Source organism: Haliotis rubra, unplaced genomic scaffold (genome assembly GCF_003918875.1).
Source record: "Haliotis rubra isolate DU_JTF1 unplaced genomic scaffold, ASM391887v1 Scf66, whole genome shotgun sequence".
Taxonomy (NCBI): domain Eukaryota; kingdom Metazoa; phylum Mollusca; class Gastropoda; order Lepetellida; family Haliotidae; genus Haliotis; species Haliotis rubra.
Window position 1 is genome coordinate 2,692,485 of NW_025767368.1, and position 22,052 is coordinate 2,714,536.

Consider the following 22,052-nt stretch of genomic DNA (forward strand, 5'->3'; position numbering starts at 1 on the left):
TAATAAAGCACACTTAAGATGCCAAATTTAATACTTTCTAAGGACAATTACGATTAATTTAAGGCAGAAAACAAACGACGGTGTCGGTGACCTAAATTGACAATCCTCTCACAGGGCTAACTGGCGCGCTGTTCTGTTGATGTGTCTGGCCCCCTACGTTAAGACAAACGTTACCAGAAAAAACAAATGATAAACAGTTTGATGACGGTTTGCGTTCGCATTAAATATCTTCTCTAAATTATTTTAATTACATCTGTGATAAACGTAAACCATTTGGGGCAATATGAACGTCGCATTGTGGGAATGTAAACATTGCGAACGTTACCGTGTCGCTGAAAACTTGTGAGTCGAATAAGGACATTTTAACCGCCGTAAAACATAAACGTAATGTTTCCACCAGTGATGTTAGCTGCGTGAAGCAACTGCAAACCAAGAAACGGGATGCAACGGAGTAGTTTACTGTAGGAGGCCGTACGAGGCGATGGCCACTGACATGCATCGTGACGTCGCTTACATTGTGACGCAATGCAAAATGGTTCGATTACGAGGGGGGCAGACTAGAATGGCGCAGTGACGCCAATACATTGTGACGTAATGCAAAAAGTGCACATTATCGTCTGATAAAGTACTGTCGGCGCCTTTGATCTTTCACCGAAGCATCTTAGAAGAGTATATAAACAGAAGGGTAATATTATCTGGTGGACAGAGAATATGCGACTTGGAAGCCTCCTGAAATGGAGTATGAAATGACTTATGTTGGATGATTATAAGAACTTTTCATTGTTGGCGAAAGTGATGAAATAACCCTGATATCTATAAATAGCAGTTTCGTGCTGAATTCTGCATGGGACACAACCCCAAACGAAAGTAGTAGACTGTGTTCTTTAACGATAAAGTGTAACACAAATATGTTTTATTACAGACTAGCAAGTCTCCGGCAAGTTATTTTAATGGAATCACGGAGGCTGTTGGGTATGTTTTGGGATGTGTTCCCAGCTGATGGTATGACCATCGCAGTGTCACATATTGGATTGGTAGTGTTTGTACTCTTCAATTCTGATATTTTGTTTCGCCAAAATAGAAATTTCCACTGGCATTATTAAGGCTCATATTTTAATTACGCTTCTTTCAGTATCTTCTCGTGGAACCTGCATGCGCGTTTCATATATGTTTAATAACAATCCGTTTTGACCGTCAGGCAGTGTAAATCTATTTTATCCTTTAATCAAACCTGGTTATCCTCAGGGATGGACGCTTTAAACGATATATCTACATTACTAAAGAAACTCCAAGTAAAGAGAAACTAGTTGAACTTGAATTTACCGGGAAATAATCTAAGCAACGAGAAAAACTAGAGATATGGAATATGACAACCCAATTATTGAAATAACGAGAGGTATCGGTTAAAAATATTGTATGATACAAAAGCAGCACCTTTAGGCGAGCATGGTTCAACGCCTCTTTTAGTAATATTCCAGCAATATAATGGCAGGCACACCAGAAATGGGTTTCACACATTGTACCGTTTTGGGGAATCCAAACAGGGTGAGGTAACCTTGTGGAGAAAGCGTTAGCTCGTCACGCCGAAGACCCGGGTTCGATTCCCCACACGGGTACATTGTGTGAAGCCCATTTCTGGAGTCCCCCGCCGTGATGTTGCTGCAATATTACAAAAAGCAGCGTAAAACAATACTCACTAACTCGCTTTTAAATGTCATACAAAGACCTTAATGTACATGCCAATAAGTGTGTGTGTGTGTGTGTGTGTGTGTGTGCGCGCACGCGCGCGTGTGTGTGTACCAACCAGTAGTTTTGTACCTGTGAATATGTGTATGTGAGTTTGCATGTTAATTAGATAAACCAAAATTTATTACGTTTGCAATCTGTCTTGACAGACTGACAAGACGTCTTAATTTGGGGGACTTACGTTGGATTTCATTGTACTTGAAGTTACATCGTACCGTAAACAGTCTTTGATCCTCCCTGTCATGGCAACATGATTCAGAATAGAATGAGCGTAGAAATACTTTAATCGTGTTGTGTGTCAAAATATTGATATTGCAATGAAGCGTTCAGAGATACTCTAAGACTGCGAAATGTTTTGTTCTGGTGCATAGCAATTTGGTCTGCCCATAGATTTTGTTCATCAACATAAAAATCTTATCGGGATTGCATGTCCTAGGTCCAATAAAACATTGACACGACTCACAAAAAAATCTTTGTAAACGCCTAAAATCAATCACGATCACCACGACAATATTGACACAGGACATTTCACTCACATGAAAATCGACAATCCAAAATCATTAAAATATGTGCACACAGGGAGGTTGGCAGTTTGGAAAAGTGTTAATGGGTTTGTCACTATTTCAAGAACACAAAATTAAATTCATGTTGTTTTATTTTAACGATATAGAAACGTGATAGGTCATGGGTAATTATATCACCTCTACCATTGACACATCAAAAGCATTTGGACGTAGATAATCTTGGCATGTTTTCTTCTTAGAGTGTGTGAATGTTTTTGTTCAACATAACGTTGATGAGTTTTTAAGATAACTGAAATAAATGAGTTACTTTTGAAAAGAATTATGGGTCCCAAACCTCAAGTGAGTGGACCTAAAACTACTGACTGATTGTCAATGAATCTGTTAAAGGGCGATTTTTCACGACAACAAACCCTTTGCCTTGCCGTTTAAACACAGACAGTCTTTACCTAGCAGTTTCAAAGCTAAAAGAGTGAGTGATAGAGTGAGTTTGGTTTTATACCGCTTTTTGCCAGCAATATCACGGCGGGGGACACCGGAAGTAGGCTTCACACATTGCCAAAATAGTAAAGGTATCACAAGGAAGTCATTTACTTTGTGCATTATATCGATTTATATATGCACATTTACCGAGAGTTCTACGTCAACTGGTGCCAATCGATAAACGAATGCAGACCCATTTCACTTGGTGTACAGGAGTATGATTCTTGTGTCTCGATGCGTAGCCTACTGAATGTCCCGCACTGTGATCACATCGCGGTTTGGAAAACGTATATATGGTTACAACGTTCTTATGTCTGCATACAGTTCAACCTTATCGTCTAACATTCAAGTTTGCCGGGGTTGGGTGGTGGTGGTGGTGGCATCGGGTTTAACGTCGTGCTTGAGAATATTTCGCTCATATGACGACGTGCATGCGTGTGTATGTGCGGCTGCTTGTACTAGCCCAGACTGAAGCTGGTTTTATAGTGCTAGCCCACTGAGAATCCATGCCGCAGTGAAGCATGAATACCCCACTCAGACACATTATACTGACTCCGAGCCGACCAGTCCTTGTTGTACTCTTTAATGCCAAGCGCCAGACAGGGACCAACAAGTACCATTATTTTAACGTCTTTTGGTATGACGCGGTCGGGGATCGAACCAGCGACCTTCCGCACTCCGTGCGGACGCTCTAACCACTACACCACGGAGGCGGTCGCCGGGATTGGGTAGCTAGTTGTTGATGCGTTTTGTCGTCACGGCAAAGACCCATGTTCGATTCCCAACTTGGGTACAATGTGTGAAGCCCATTCATGGTGTTCACCGCGTTAATATTGCTTGAATATTGCAAAGAGCGGCGTAAAACTAAATTCACTCACTCACCCACTCTACGTTTTTTGCTTTTCTACATCAGTCATAAAAAACATATCCCTCCTATTCAACCCTTACTTTGATGTCGAAACCATATCCCAAATATTCCCTGTTCTGTGGTATAATTTCCTCACGTTGTTTGAAGTGTTGAAAAAACTGAAAACTACAGTCATTGTAAATTTCATTTTCACGTCGTTATTTAGCATATATTTTAATATTTAAACATCGAATATTTACTGATGGAAAAATATGGTAGTAGACTAGTGGTTTAAGCGTTTAAGCGTGTGCTCGTCACGCCGAAATCCCAGGTTCGATTCCCCAAATGGGTACAATGTGTGAATCACATTTCCAGTGGCCCTCGCCTTGATATTGCTGGAATTTCGCTAAAAGTGGCGTAAAACCTAGGCGAACACGCCATTTTGTGAAAGTCTGGACGGTTTAGTTTGACATGACATTTCAACATTTATATTGATCGTTCTACTTTCGATGTGAGAAAAATGAGTGTATATTTACGACTTCTAAAATTCCGTATTATTTCACAAAAGAAAGGATTTGATATTTAGTGTTCATGGAACCACGACACTGTGTAAACAGTCGTAACAAATAGAACACTTGCAGGATTATCAAAGGGGGCACGTCGAGTTTTTACTTGCTTCTCTGAATAGTTCAAAACACTTTGTCAGTAGTTCGCAACTGGAACAGATAAATATTGATTAAGATCGATCTCCAACAAGCACGTATGTTCGGAATATAAGTCTGGTTTTATTAGCTTCAAAGCCATGTCCATCGATAAATCGATCATGATTCCCTTTCCTTTGAACAAAATATACCAATCAAAGTAAATTAAATCCCTTGGATCCTTATACATGTGAAGTCAGCACGCAATGGCACAACAAACAACACAATGTTGTAGTTGTTGGTCGTGTACTGTGAGAGCAAGGGTATTGGATAAGACTGTCCATCTCTAAATACGTTTGACGTCCTTCAGGCGTCACGTTAAAAATCCGAGCCCGATTTCCCATCATTGGTACAATGCGTGGAACCCATTTCTGGTCTTCCCCAACGGGATATAGTTTGAATATTGCTGAAAACAGCGTATAAACTAAGCCTTCAACCACTGTGTTGAGAATGTGCATAAGCCTATGAACTGGTTGAGTTGAGCGTACATGAAATACATTAACGAGGAGTATTAGATGACGTTGGGATCAAAAAGAAGCAACATACACGTTTCCATTCTCGGTCTCAATCAAAGGGACTCTCTGACAAGCTGTTGTGCAATCGCCCCCTTCCATGTACCTGCCAGCGATGCGTTAAGTTCAGAACGTCCACGCCAGAGGGTAATCAATCGAAGCCCATTCTCTTGGCGTCAAAGGTAACACAGGGATGCAAAGTAAAGAATGGATCGCTGAAAACCATATCTTCTGAAAGGGTTGCATGCAGATGTATTCCAAATACATTCCGACTTCCTTGTGTTGTTTTGTATCCAACACTTTCAATTGCCGTCTTGATAGTAACATGTAGTATCCTTGCAGTCGCTTGTAAGTGGACATGGTGAATATATATACCTAAACGCATTACGGAGATGATACAGATAGCTGATAGCGCACCTCTTGTTACCTGGAACCCGATTCACAATGCGATCGTATTATCGTAACTGTAACATCGAATTACAATTTCTTTGTTTTCTTTGTTCGTTGTTTAACGCCACACAATTTCCCAGCTATATGATGTCGGTCTGTTAATAGTCAAGTCTGGACCAGTTAATTCAGTGATTGACATCATAAGCATCGATGCGACCGCCTCCGTGGTGTAGTGGTTAGAGCGTCCGCCCGGAGAGCGGAAGGTCGCGGGTTCGATCCCCGACCGCGTCATACCAAAAGACGTTAAAATATGGTACTTGTTGGTCCCTGTCTGGCGCTCGGCATTAAAGAGTACAACAAGGACTGGTCGGCTCGGAGTCAGTATAATGTGTCTGAGTGGGGTATTCATGCTTCACTGCGGCATGGTATCTCAGTGGGCTAGCACTATAAAACCAGCCTCAGTCTGGGCTAGTTCAAGCAGCCGCACATACACATACACACGCATGCACGTCGTCATATGAGCGAAATATTCTCAAGCACGACGTTAAACCCAATTTCACCTCACCCCATAAGCATCGATGCCATGTCTCAAACGAGGGTTGGGTTGCTGAAGATCTTTACGAGGACATCGACTTACGTCAGCCATAGCGCTCAGAAAACTTTATGAAACAAGGCCTTAGAGTAAAACATACCGGATAAAATGCTTTGTGTGTAGGGCAAATAAGGATATATCAAAGCTTCAAATGCCAGTTTTTCTAGAAATCATTAGAGATGTTTCCGGGCAATAATGGATTAGCCTTCAGAATCTAGGTGCATTAAACAAGTCTTTTCGTGGAGAATCTGCTGAATCACACCGTACATGGATATGCCATTAATGAATGATGTCTTGTCATTGCCCAAGGGAATGCCGATATGTTCAACAAGACAATGGCAAAGGGAAAATTTGATAATTTTCTGTATGTTCATATTCATTCTAGGCATGGTCTGTACAGTTCAAATTAGATTTCTATGTAGTTGATATCGATTGTGCTTGTTCTGGTAGAAACATCCCAGACACGTCAATTTGTAGCCATAGTGGTGTGCAGAATAACCTAGAGTATCAAGTGCAGTATATATGGTTCAGTTGGACCGTGATTATTGCAATATCAGGAGGTGAGGTCTACAACTCTGTAACATGTGGCGACAACTAATCCTAACGTTATGCGTAATTTCTTCAAGGTCTGGTTTTGGAAAAACCGAGAGCGTTTGCTCAAACATCGGCAACTTTGCAGAGATTACTACAGATAGAAATCTGAAGCTACCTTACACCGAAAGTTTCAAAATGTCATCTGTGACATTATTGCAGTGTGTGCGGAGATGCCTTGGGTGGACCCTGTGCAAGTCGATTGACTTCAATATTCCAAACTTTGACTGTTTTCTAAACAAACTCAATGCTTCTGATGTACATCCCGCTGATTTGAGAATCCACACAGGATTTGTACATAGGTAAGCATGGTTCTTTTTACAAGTTTACGATAGTTTCAGGAATCTGAGAGACGTGTGAGGAAATCCATAAGACAACTTCAGATGCTGAAAACTCATTCATTGCTGCTGAGAAATGATCATATTTTTCAAAAAAATTAATCTCTATTTCACTAAGCATTATTTTAGTAAATTGCTCGCAAAAGTATAATACCTACTTTTCAGGTATCATTTTAAGCAGTGAGGAATGTTATAATTACGTCAATATGAAGCTTACAGGTTATACACTCTTAAAAAGAAACGCATAGGTACTCATGTAGCTGCGGCAAAAACAATACAAAGATACTTAGTCTATTTCTTTCCAAATGTCGTATTTGTGTGATTGTAAACAACTTCAGTGCCAAAACGCGGCAATTTTATCTTTTCCCCTTGTTTTAGACGTGTTTGAAGAAATATTCACCAAAACGTCACCAACAAAACATACAAAGCAAAATGCACGTGCAAGTAAGCGGAAAAGCATGCGGTATCGATCACTATAAAAAAGGCAAACGTTTTAATTTTGTCATTCGTTTTTGCATGGAAAAGAAGAAATCATCATGCCACGACTGAGTGCCGCCAAACGAAACATTGCCATATGCCGACATTTCAACGTTCATTAGACTTTGGGATAGTTTCCTGCAGACCAATTCCGCCCATGATTGTCCGAGAAGCCTCCGTCCAATAGTTACCACCCAAACCCAGGACCGCTACATCCGTATTGATCACTTGCGTCATCGTCTTGCCACAGACGTGGAGACTGCACAACGCTTTCCTGGTTTGAGAAGAATTTCCGACCAAACTGTCAGGAATCGGTTGCGTGAAGTGGGGATTCGGCCAAGAAGGACAGATATCGCCCCTGTTTGGAGAGACTTCCATCGGGGCAATCGCTTGCGGTGGTGTCCTAGATTCCGGAACTGGAACTTTAGAAGTCTAGAGGCGATGATGAATCGCGATTGCCATGGCCTTCCCGATCACCAAATCAGTAATTGCTGCCAATGGTGGCCATACAAAGTACTGACTGTGACGCCATCTTGCGGACTCAAGTAAACAGAAACAGAACAATAAAGGCTGCTGCCGTGTTGGCGAACTCTTTGTCTACCTTTTACCATTGAAATTATATGAAATAATTGTTCTTAAACTAGCGCAATAAATTCTTCTGAAAATGGCTTATGCTTTTTGAAGAGTGTATATTCATAAACATCAAATCGGATATGTCACAAGGGAACAACAATGTTTATCAATACTTTAAATAGTATTGCATTTTTGGGTGGTGGTGGGGAAGGGTAAATAGCCTATAAAAGATTTAATGTGTCGGTTAAAAAGTTTGGACCCCTATTTCAGATATACATATGTATATGTACTCGTATATGTCTGTACATGTTTAGATAATGATTATTTCCCAATCATCATTCTTTAGTATCATTGTTAATAATATACGCTACCGCTCATATTCATTGTGTATATAAAATGTATTTTTGGATAAAATAAATCTTCATGTCATCCTTTCGTTTTCGTAGATACGCGTGGAGAGCTAACATCATAGGGCATTATTGTTTGATTGTTTGAATACTTTTAACTGAAATATTCCGTTTTTCAGTTCCATTTCAATGTGGTCGAGGACGTATGCTGGCTTATGCTTCAACCACACATGCCTTGATGATCAATACTGTGAAGAACACGCTGGGTACACAACATGTACAACGTTTCCATGAGCAGAACATCTTAAGCGTCGAACGGGAATGACACCAAATAAAGTTAGCAACGAATTTCAAAAGAGAAATCCTACATGCCATCATTTTTACACAGAAATTGGAAATCTTGTGACAGTTTCAAATAAGTGTTATGTTCTTCATGACAAATCATAATGTTTTGAAAGACTGACGATCAATATCATGGATCTGCATCCATAGGCTCCGTCAACTGTTCCCAGATGAACTTATTTCCAAAAGTTTGTGAATCCATAATCGACTTTACTATTTTGAAAGACAAAATAACATCATTTATCGTCAATACAGTTTCCAACAGGCAGTATACGTACTTACTGCTGTTAAACAGTGCTGTTGACTCATGCCTGAGTCATATGCCTTCGTCCTTTAGCTGTTGTAAATTGAACTTATGTTCCAAGTGTTTGTTATTCCGTAAACGACTTTATTTGAAAGAGTAATTACCTTTGATATTACTTCATACTAATACAACCGACAGCCAATAGTATGCGTGATTTTTAGACAGTGTTGGCAATTTTGCAACATTACAAAGTCGAATCAAGAGTTGACAACTTTGGATCTTTATCTTGTCAAATAATGAGTACAATTTTGTCTTGCCTTTTTTGAAGGTTGATGAGTGAGTGTGTGAATATTTTTAACGCCGCATCAGCAATTTTACAACTTTTGCCTGCGATAAATGGCATTGGTTTTACATTTGAAGGGTGACGGAGAAAACAGAAACTAGTGGACATATTCAAATGCATCTGTTTTCCACTAAAGTCAAAGTCAAAGATCTTTATTATGCATGAAGGCCACCGGCCCATAGACATATAACATATATACAATCAAAATATATTGGAAACATGATGTAAAACCATTAAGAGTTTAACAAAGTCTGTCTCTTTTTATAAGCAGTATATATGAATTTGCATAACTTTAATAATGCTTTATTTGAAGCAGAAGTTAACAGGCTTTTGAATATAGATATATTTGGAATGCGGTTGTAAATATGTGGAAAATAAGATAATCTTTCTTCAGAATAATATTTGCATACTAAAAGAAAATGGAATTCATCCTCTATACCGAATTTACAAACAGGACATTGAGTAGAGATACATCAATATTTAACCATCTTCCTTCGTTTATTTTTAATCGTAATAGGCCTGCTCGGAATTTTATAAGAATATTACGATATGTGTTTTCATGTATAACCCTTAAATATTTTTCAAGTTCTAGTAATCTCTTACATTCTCTATACAAATTGTAGCGTGAACTGTTGTCGAGAGTACAATGCCAAGATTGGAAAAACATATTTACACATACATCTTTAAAACATCTAAGAAAATCAACCTTATTGCCTACACTTTGTGCTAACCATACAAAGCCAAATTCACGTGAAAAAATATATTCATCTGGCTTCCAATATTGTCATTTTGATCAAAATTCAACATTCCAGGGAGAGATATGACTTTTGTTACATTGTTGGTGGATACATTCATCGTAGTTTCTTGTTGAACTGCATCCTGTTATAACATGCTGAAGAAAGTTTTCTCATACTTTTTTTTATCTTAATACGTATAATCATTGTGGTAGAAGGTTTAATTGAATTTTGTATTAATGTTTATAGTCTAACAGTTAACAGTTGCAGAAAGTCAGTGTTTATCCATCAAGAAAGTTTTGTTGTTGTCTTTGCCTCGCCGGACTGTTATTGTTGCATGTTCTTGAATATTTGTGGGGGTTTTCAACATTCAGCGTGGCATATTGTGTTGTTTTAAATTTAATACAGCCATAAAGTGATAACTTTAGTTAGTCTGAAACTAGTTGTTATTCACATTTATAATCACGTCACTAGCCAAAGATCTTTCTACAAACAATACACAGTATCTCATTGGGTCATAGTTTCTTGAGAATGGTCTAGAATGGTATTTTTATTTAGGACTAATGAATGGCATTACCAATCCTTCAGAATAAACATTCTGATTATGGTTATTGTCAGTAAAAATCTCAGCACAGATCGATTAGCCCAAATACGATTGTGTCACTTTAACTAAAAATGGCAGATCTGAACTCACTGTAATCTCACAGGTTTACTGCATGTCATATTTGATTTGGTGCGTTACGACTTTATTGTAATTTCATTGTAATTTTAATTTTAATTCATTCACTAGATGAATAAAGTTTTTTTACTAAATATCTCTTTGCTATGTGTTTATCTGTATTTACATAAACCAAATGTCGTGTGTATAAATGATGTATTGTTTATATTACGTTTTTTGTGCTTATGAATGTTTAGTTTCAAAGTAAATTCTACACACCTTGCTCATCCACTTTGCGTTTGTATCGAACAAATTGTGATAGTGCATCTCTAAGCAAAAAAGACACGGTCCGATAACAGAATTCAAAACTACATATCGATTTGGCGCGTATTTCTCTTTGCCCATAGGGGCGATGGGATAGCCTAGTGGTTAAAGCGTTGGCTCGTCACGCCGAGGACCCGGGTTCGAATCCCCACATGGGTACAATGTGTGAAGCCCATTTCTGGTGTCCCCCGCCGTGATGTTGCTGGAATATTGCTAAAAGCGGCGTAAAACCAAAACTCAGTCAGTCAGTCAGTCTTTGCCTATAGATTATATGTTTTACTGAACAAACTTTCCTTGTCATATTCTTTATTCAGGACTGTGCTTGCGAACCTTGTTGTAAAAGTATCGGATCGTCACGCCTAAACCCTGTTTTCTATTAAATGTTTGAAGTTGGTACGACATGAGTGGAATATTGACTGTGAGGACATAAATTCTGAATATGGCACTTATTTTGCATATGCATATGCTTCCACAAACTGCAGTTTCTAAGTCTATTTCTAGGTTCATCTAAGTGGTTCATCCTGCTACCAAATACGTATTGCTGGTCATTGCAGTGTTGCCCCACGTTTAATGTAAATTCTGTTTGTAAAGTCTGTGTGTCGGTAAAGGGCCATGAATTCACAATGAGACAGAAATCACTTCATATATCCGCTTCCGGTTATACCAGTTTGTTCATCCAGCTCGTATCTGTCAAATCCACATTGATGTAAGTTTAATGTAAATTGATATTTCAATTGTAATTTTGTCATCCGTTTTTGTCCTTGATAAGTGCATCATACCAACAGCAGCGCAGTATGTACGTGCAACTATTTAAATGGAACACTCTTTAAGTATCTGTCGAAATTGAAAGTATATTTTCCGCTCCAGAAAAAATAGATTGTTCATTGACAAAATACAATTTCAAGCAAATTCATTCCACAGTTATTTTATTGCTGTCGGAACGATTTATTTATGCAACTGCAACCATACATTCGTTATATACATTACATCTGTTGTTATTTTATCACAACCGTTTCTCTTTCGGAGACAATGTTCCATCAACGAAAGCAAACGTCAACTACCGGCGGCAACTACCGGAGGGTTTAACAGTGTACATACGATATTTTACATATATTCATGGGCACTATAAATGATATAATCGCTAACTCTCTATATGATGGGACACTGAATATTATAATTCGGGGTCCTTAGACTATGTGAACAAACGATCACATTGTTACTGACACAAATACACTTCATAATTATAGTTTAAGCTGCATCACTTAATCACATCACTGGGTATAGACTGCAACCTATGAACCCACAATAAGTACATTTGTACGCACTGTGTTATGACATGTTCAGTTGTCTCGTTTAATGCTACTTCCAAATCTTTGATGATGTTGGTGTACTAGCATATGTATATCCTTTACGCAAATAACTCAATTTTATTCTATAAAACATATTTATCTTACCTCACATATAAATGTCGCTTTCTGATTTGCTGAGCGCTCTTCTATTATTTTCAATGTACCCAGCTTACAAGCGAGTGACATTTCATTGTACCCCGCTGTCAATGACAACTCATTTGGTACTTCGTGGTAATAATTTTTTATCTCGAATTACATTGAATCACGTATTATGTACGGAAATTACCGATGTTTTGCGAATGCAAATCGATGGAAGGGAGATAACTCTAAATCTGTTTTTCTTGTCAGCATAATCTAGCAATGGCCCATGGCTTGTGTCATGGCCAACTTCTGCCACTCTCCGACGTAGATTAGAGATGTACATAGGTTCTGACCCGTTTAAATGTTAAAGTACAGTTGTACAAATGATTATTTTTTTAGTCAGTACTCACAGAAAACTTCGACATAGTTTTATTTTTAACAGGCAAATTTAAAACAAGACTTTCCATAATGCACAACTGCTGTTGGGTATCTCAGACATCTTGCCTTTGTAAATATATACATTGGGCTTTTTAGGAACTATTTTTTAACATCTTGGCGGTCATGTTGCAAATTCAATTTTTATCCCAGTTCATTATTGAATCAGTTTATTTTTACACCAAATTACCTAGCCTAAATAAGTGATAGTTACTACACATTAGCAAACTTACCATCACGTCATTCAATGCTCAATTAATTAACAAAAGCACCTCAGTGTATCAACATACATTTCTCGAGGACAAAATAGCAATGGATGCATATTCGGGTCTATTAAAAAAGGCATATTTCCTATGAACATGTCAACTTTTTGAAGAAGAGATATCCAAGGATCATTATGTAACATACTTTGGTTACAATTACTCGATTTTTGAAAAGAGATATTGAAGATCGGTGGGATCCCAAAAAGTGACTAAATACGGACTACACGGAGATGCAAACTACGTCAAAGTTCGACACAACGGTGTTTGTATACATGTATATCAGCATACCCTGATTTCGTCAACACAAGATTGTGTTCAATCAAGAAGATTGTGAGGCGATGGAACGAATAAGACTGTTTTACTAGGGTAGACACTGTAGCGCGCAGAAAGAACGGAAGTATAGAATTGACAAGAGTAGGTGACCCCTGGATCTAACCTAAAGAGCATTACTAAGGTGACAGTGATAGCTGATAGCAATATTCTGGTTAACTGGATTTCGTTTCACAAAGCGTTCGCAGCGAGCGTACCTTTAACATCTAATGACAATTTGTTTGTTTTCCTGGTTTGTTGTTTAACGCTGCACTCAGGAAATGTCCAGCTATGTAACGGCGGTCTGTAAGTAATCGAATCTGGACCAGACAATCCAGTGATCAACAGCATGATTATCGATCTCCATAATGAGAGACGATGGCATTTGTCCTGTGAGCCTGACCACCACATTTCCGTTAGTCGCCTCTGACGGCAAGCATGTTTTTTTAGACCAATTCTAACCCGGATTTTTACGGGTATTCGAATTACGACAGTCGTATCAAAAACAAGAGTTGTTTCTATAAATCGCGAGAGATCTTTCCGGGCAATGATGGACAAGCCAGGTCTTTTCAAAGGGGAACAAGCTGACACTAAAACAACACCGTCGTGAATATGTTATGCATTGATAGATGACTTATATCCTGAACGGTGGCGTCTCAGTCACGTTAACCTACGCGTGCAAACATCTTGTCATTACCAACGGAACGCCGACGCGTTCAATAAAGCAATGGCAAACTGTGATTTAATGATTTTCTCTACTTTGTTTTGGTTTGTTTTTATATATTTATCCGAAGTTCAAAAGGATTTTCTATGTAGTTAATATCGATTGTGCTTGTGCTGGTAGAAACGTCCTGGAAAAGTCAATATGTAACCGTATTGATGTGTAGAATAACCTAAAGTATCAAGTGCAGTACATATTGCTCAGTAGGACCGTGTTTAAACCAATGTCAGGAGGAGAGATCGACGATTCCTTCAAATGTGCCGACAACTATTCCTAACGTTATGCGTAGTTTCTTCATGGTCGAGTTTTGGAAGCACCGAGAGCCATTGCACAAACATCGGCAATATTGCAGAGATTGCAATAAATAGAAATCTGAGGGTGCCCATCACCCAAAGCTTTCGAATGCTACCTCTGACATTACTTCAGTGTGTGCGGAGATGCCTTGGGTGGACCCTGTGCAAGTCGATTGATTTCAATATTCCAAAATTTGACTGTATTCTGAACAAAACAACGTGTCAGAGTTGAGAGCTCAAACATGATTTGTACATAGGTAAGCATCATTCATCTGTACAAGTGTACGATAGTTTCCCACCTAAGCTGGTTCAAACACGAAGATCACGTGCTATTGGCAAGCTTGCGCATGGCACAACTGTGTCATCGACAACCTCCGAAAGAAATGTACCATGAAATCAGAGTGTGTTGTATGTTTAACATCCATTGCTATTTCCTATGAAAATCTCAACAATTATTTGAAGATGAGATATCCAAGTATGATTTTATGTAAAATGCTTTGGTTACAATTAATCGATTTTTGAAAAGAGATATTGAAGATCAGTGGATCAAAGAGATAGCTGAATATCAGCACAATTACTGTATGCAATAAATTTATTGGGCATTATCGTAAATATCAATGGTTCTCTTGAATAGTACAGCACAGCACAGCCAAATTCACTGTTTAGAGTGCATGTAACCATTCTTGAACACGAATAAATACAAGAATAGCAGATGAGTGAGTGAGTGAGTTAAGATTTAACGTCAAATCGGCAATATATCAGCCATATCGTGACGAGAACAATGTAATTCATATCAATATAAGCAACAATAAATTGAGAAAATATAAACCTGTCATCGAACGACAGTAAAACTACTAGAATATCACAGCTCCTAATTTAAAACTAGTACGCTATCATAAACAAATATCACTATAGACAACAATACAATATAAAACCGGGCTATAGATCACCAACAACTGAGGGCTGATCACCATACTAGGGACCATGGGGACTTACAGTACCTTTGCTACCTGCATGGACCCTAACAAGAATTGCACCATCTCTTCAGCAGCTGGCGATTGTAGAAAAATTAGCCAAAATTAAAATCACAAAAAATACTACTTTCTAAAAAGGTTGGTAAGTTTAAATGTACTTTGAAAGTTTTGGGACTTATGTACCCTCCCAGGAGGACAATAATTTTACAGTACTTTAACCCCCCTTGAGGGTACAGCCTAACAATCTGAGTTACTAATTTAAACTTCCATTCATAAAACATTTATCTATTTACAAATCATTTAACAATCTAATTCTTTAAACAATGCGACAATTAAATGAGAATTGATATTGTTGAAAATATCCTTCATAGTTCGTGATTTGAAATAATTATTCCTTGTGATGGAGTATTCAACACAGTCAAGCAGTACATGCTTGACCGTGATTCGTTCATCACAAGGGATACAAAACGGAGGATCCTCACCTTTCAATAGGTATTCATGAGTATATCTTGTGTGGCCAATAGGACATCGTCGCATGATGACCTCTTGACATCTAGACTGACAACCCAAGTAGGTGTAACCAATATAGGGTTTTATTGCATGTAATTTATTGATACCTACCTGGGTGTCCCACTTCTTTTGCATCAGGTCATGGATGTAAGTTCTAATGCTAGCTTTGAAATCAGAGTATGGGATAAGAAGTGGTGTCACAGATTTGTTGAGTGCTGCCTTGGCAGCAAGATCAGCCATTGTGTTACCAAAAATGCCAACGTGGGTGGGTAACCAACAAAAGATGATGTCGCATTGGCTAGTAGCAAGATCATTATACAATTCAATAATTTCGATTAAAAGTGGATGTTTGCAAGAGAGATTTTTATAGCCTTAAAGCAAGAAAGAGAGTCAGAAAAGATTATATATTGTTTGTATTTGGGGTGTTTTTTAATGTATTTTTAGGCTGTTAGTATGGCGTTTGCTTCTGCTGTAAAAATAGAGCTGTTATCCGGAATTCTAGAAGATATTGTCCTGGATCCAATGACATTGGCACAAGCTACTGCGCCACCATCCTTGGATCCATCTGTGAATAAGGATTTATATGTATTATATTTACTTTTTAGTAGATTATATTCTTGTTTATATTGTAATTCATTAGTTTCGGATTTTTTTTAAACGTTGTCAGTGTTAGATCGACTTGTGGCCTAACCAATTGCCAAGGAGGAGACGAAAGAAGGCGGGAAGGCGTTTCCAGCTCAATGCCAGCAGCAGAAATGAATGGTTTGATTCGGAGCCCAAAAGGCGGGACAATAGAAGGTTTGTTATTGTATATAAATCCTCATAGAAGACACAGTTAAATGCAAGGTTAGATTTGTTAGAATAAAGTTTTGTAACATATTGTAAAGATAATTTTATACGGCGTTGTGTAAGAGAAGGTTCATCTGCCTCGACGTAGAGACTGTCAACAGGAGAAGTTCTAAAAGATCCAAGACAAAGTCTTAGACCTTGGTGATGGATAGAATCTAACAGTTTGAGTTTGCTTTTGCAGGCTACACCATATTCAATGGAGCCATAATCAAGTTTGGAGCGGATGAGAGATCTGTATAAGTGAAGTAGTGTAGATTGATCCCCTCCCCATTGTGAATTGGAAACAACTTTTAACAAGTCGAGTGCCTTAAGGGATTTAATATGCGGCAATAACGTCAAGTGCGAGTCGAAATTAAGACCTAGAAACTTAGCCTCCTTTACAACTTTGATAGGTGTACCGTTTAGAAATAGTTCAGGGTCTTTATGTGGTTTGTATTTCCAACAGAAATGTATGCAATAAGTTTTGGACTTGGAAAATTTAAAGCCGTTTTCTAGACACCATGTATTTATTTTGTTTAGACACAACTGCATTTGCCGTTCAATAGTATGCATATTTTTACCACGACAAGAAATATTAAAATCATCCACAAAGAGTGATCCATCAATTGAATCATTTAAAACTGTTGATAAACTGTTGATCTTGATACTAAATAAAGTCACAGACAAATTACTGCCTTGTGGGACACCCTGACCCTGATTGTAATGGTCAGACAGGGTAGAACCCAATCGGACTTGAAATTGTCTGTCTTCTAAAAACTAAGATATAAATTGGGGTAGACGACCCCTCAAACCAAAATTATGGAGATCTTTCAAAATGCCATACATCCATGTCGTATCGTAAGCCTTTTCGAGATCGAAAAAAATCGATACAGCATTTTGTTTATTTATTAGGGAATTTTTAATGAAACATTCCAAGCGTACTAAATGATCGACGGTACTTCGATTTTTTCGGAAAACACATTGAATATCAGTGATTAGATTGTTGGTTTCCAGGTACCAGATTAAACAATTATTAACCATACGTTCCATTGTTTTACAAACACAGCTAGTTAATGATATCGGTCTGTAATTAGATGGATCAGTATGATCCCGGCCAGGTTTAGGAACAGGAATGAAAATGGCATTCGCCACGATGATGGGAAATTCCCACAAGTCCAGATATTGTCAAACATATTTAATAATGTTTCTAAACATGATTCAGGTAGATGTTTAAGGAGCTGACAATGAATATTATCGGGCCCAGAAGCAGTATCATGAGCTTGCCCTAGAGCAGTATGAAGCTCATGAATGGAAAAGATTCCATAATAATCCTCCCCATTGTCTGAAGTAAAAAAAAATTTCTTTTTTTCTTGCTGATCTTTAAATTTCAGAAAAATTGGTACATAATTCGATGAAGAAGAATTTTCGCTAACGTTTCACCTATTTTATTAGCAATATCAGATTTATCTGTTAGAAGAGTGTCACCATCCTTAAGATGACGAACACAACATTTAGACCCTTTGCCTTTTGATCTTCCTCACCATATTCCATACCTTAGAAATAGGTGTTCGTGAGTTAAGTTCAGAAACATAGTTTTGCCAAGACTGTCGCTAATTTTGTTTAAAAGTGCGACGAGCCTTGGCATTTGAAATTTCAAAATGATTTAAGTTATGGACTGTTGGGTGTCGACGGAAATACTTTTCCGCCTTCTTCCTAGCCTTCTTAGCTTGTTTGCAATCGATGTTAAACCATGGCTTGCGAATATGTGGAACCGCAGAGGACTTTGGAATACAATCCTCAGCAATGACATTCAGTTTATCAGAAAAAACTTGAATAGGATCAGAAACATTCAGAAATAATTCAGGTTTTAATCTGTTATTGCATAAGGTCTCGAATAAAGACCAATCGGCCTTTTTAAAATTCCACCGTGACGATGGTGGGGCATCACTGGGGTTGATGGCTGAAAAGAATAGTGGGAAAATGGTCACTTCAACAAGTGTCACCATGGACTGACCATTCAAATTGGTTATTTAAATTGGAGACCACAACGGATAGATCCAGAGAGGTGTATGAACTATTTGCAGGATGAAGATATCTGTCAGAGCCATCATTGAAAATGCATAAATCATTATTTGAGAAGAAATCCTCGAGTATCTTTCCCTTTGCATTGGTGGTGTTACTACCCCAAAGTGGGTTATGACCATTTAAATCTAAATCTTATAATGCAAGGTTTTGGGAGCTGATCATAGAGCATCCGAAGATCACATGGTTGTATAGAGGATGATGGTGGTATATATAGTGAACACAGAGTAAGTACAACATGTAGTGTCACGCGGACAGCAACGGCCTGATTAAGGGTATTAAGTGGAATAGAGCTATGTATCGTGCCCCGACTCACCAAAATAGAAGATCCTCCAGTGGCCTTATCACCAGCTGGAGAAAAACGATGGTAGGAATCATAATTCCTTAAATAAAATTTATCTGTGGATTTCAGGTATGTTTCTTGTAAACATAGTGCTGATGGTCTGAAATCTTGGATTAAAAGTTGTAAATCATTATAATTGTTCCTGAGACCTCTACAGTTCCACTGTAGCATATGTGAAGACATTACCTTTTAGGGGGATTAATTGGCGATCTACCCCGCCCTTTCCTGTATGGGTTATGTGTTCTCTGACTACTGATGTCAGACACATCCATATCTTCAAGTGAACCGTATTTGTTGAACAACTGGATCTTGTTATCAGATCCTTTAGATCTCCTGCCACTTTGTGGCTTTGGGGACGATTCCGGGATTGGTTTGTTTTTGGTTTTTTACCGCTTGTTTTACATTTGTTTCTAATTCCGTGATTTTAGATGACTAAGATGATGGTAGATCGTGGGGAGTTGTTTGTGAACTGGCCGATTCGACAACAGTAACTGTTGCTGCATTGATAGAGAGTGAAATTATTTTAGGAGCTTCGGTTTCAGTCCATGTATAATCGGTCTGACAACCAATTGATGCACATGGCACATGGAACATGGTGCGGAACAGACTGTGAAATTGGTCGAGTAACGGCTGCAGAATAAGAACTGTGTATGAATTGTTCTTCGCCCAGAACAATCTTCGCATCTTGAAAAGATACATTCCTTTCATGTTTGATTTTTATGATCTTGGATTCACGTTTCCATGTGGGACATTCTTTGGAAGAGGAAACGTGATTACCGCCACAGTTGACTCATGAAGGATCCTTATTACATTCTGTACGGCCGGCACAGTTACCGCCACAACGATTGCAAGCAGCGTCTTTATTGCATGTTCTAGATCCATGTCCATAATGTTGGCATTTGTAGCATCTCAGTGGATTAGGGATGTACAGATCCACTTTGATGCTACAATATCCGGCTTTAATCGAGTCAGGAATTTTTGAAAGACTGAAGGTAAACAGATACGTGTTGGTCTTAATGATGTCACCATGTCGTTTGGAAGAGAAACGTTTTACAGATAAACGTTGAACCGGGCCCATTCAACCACCCGTCTAGGTGAAGTAAGGGGCAAAGTGGTGTGTTGGGCAAAGGCACGCTGTTCCTGGAACCAGTGCCCTCAACCACCAGACTCCCGTCTTCCACCGACACAGGGGCGCCAACCACGGCCAACAGGTTGGTGGACCAATATACCCCCGGGTCCACACGGGGGGGTTGAAGAGCTCTTGGCGTTACCCAGCACCCACCACGAGGAGGTGGCTCTTCACGGGTGCCAAAAATATCTTTGGGTCAGTACATCTCATGTTGAATGTAAAGCTTGGAGGTTCGCCTAAACATCATGAGTATCTTGCAGGCACACATTCGTGAACGCGGGATGATGTGTCTTTGAGTCATAGTTGTTTTAAAGCGCATTCAAATTTACAATGTAGTTGGCATGTAGAGATAGATATGTTCCAAAGCCATATTGCCTCCATGAGTGAGTGAGTGAGTTATTATTTAACGTCACATCGGCAATATTTCAGCCATATCGTGACGAAAACTATTTATACAATAAAAAGTGAAATGAGAACATTTGACATTGAAATGGAATATATGTACGTTATAAAAAACCTGTCGACGAAGGACAGTAAAACAACTAGAATATCACAAGTACAACTAAAACTAGTATGGAGACTTAAAACTGATAGCACTATTTGGACAATGCAATATAAAAACAAGCTATAGATCGCCAACACCAGAAGGTAGATCACCATACCAGGGACCATGGGGACTTGCAGTACCTTGGCTACCTGCATGGACCCTAGTTGGATCTACACTGTCCCTTCAGCTGCTGGCGATTGTAAGAAATGTTAGCCAAAATTAAAATGACAAGAATGCTACGTTTAAAAATCCTGGCAAGTTTAAATTCACTTTAAACATTTTGGGACTTATGTACTCTCTCAGGAGGACAATAATTTTACAATACTTCAACCCCCTTTGAGGGTACAGCCACTAACAATCTCAGTTACTAATCTAAACTACCAATCATAAAATATGTATCTATTTACAAATCAGTTAACAAGTTTAATTCTTTTAAAAATGCAATAATTAAATGAGGACTTATATTACTAAAAAGATCCTTCATAGTTTGTGATTTGAAATAGATATCCCTTGTGATGGAATATTCAACACAGTCAAGCAGGACATGCTTGACCGTGATTCTTTCATCACAAGGGATACAAAACGGAGGATCCTCACCTTTTAATAGGTACTCATGAGTATATCTGGTATGACCAATACGACATCGTCGCATGATGACCTCTTGACATCTAGACTGACAACCCAAGTAAGTGTAGCCAATATAGGGTTTTATTTTATGTAATTTATTAATACTTTCTTGAGTGTCCCACCTCTTCTGCATCAGATCATGGATGTAAGTTCTAATGCTGGCTTTGTAATCAGAGTATGGAATAAGAAGTGGTGTCACAGATTTGTTGAGTGCTGCCTTGGCAACAAGGTCGGCCAAAGTATTCCCAGAAATACCAACGTGGGTGGGTAACCAACAGAGGACGATGTCGTATTTGCCAGTGGCAAGATCATTATATAATTCTATAATTTCTAATAAAAGTGGATGTTTACAAGAAAGATTTTTAATAGCCTGAAGGCAAGAGAGAGAGTCGGAAAATATTATATATTGTTTATATTTAGGATGTTTATGAATATATTTAAGAGCTGTAAGTATTGCGCTTGCTTCTGCAGTGAAAATTGAACTGTCATTGGGTAATCTGGAAGATATTGTTTTGGACCCAATGACAGTGGCACAAGCAACCGCGCCACCATCCTTGGACCCATCTGTAAATAAGGATTTAAATGTATTATATTTACTTTTTAATTGATTATATTCTTGTTTATATAGTAAGTCATTAGTTTCTGATTTTTTAAATTTAGTGAGTGTTAGGTCGACTTGTGGAATAAACCAATTGCCAAGGTGGAGAAGAAAGAAGACGGGAAGGAGCTATATTTTCCAGCTCAATGCCGGCAGCAGCAATAAATGGCTTAATTCTGAGCCCAAGAGGCGGAACAAAA

The 22,052-nt window shown here is 38.5% G+C and overlaps 1 long non-coding RNA gene across 1 annotated transcript; it reads left to right on the forward strand.

Annotated features, from left to right (window-relative positions):
* Positions 1–6,324: 6,324 nt before the first annotated feature.
* On the forward strand, positions 6,325–8,339 carry LOC124257402. Its single transcript, XR_006893259.1, has 2 exons — positions 6,325–6,685; positions 8,298–8,339. It is a non-coding gene; the product is annotated as an uncharacterized LOC124257402 (long non-coding RNA).
* The last annotated feature ends 13,713 nt before the right edge of the window (positions 8,340–22,052 follow it).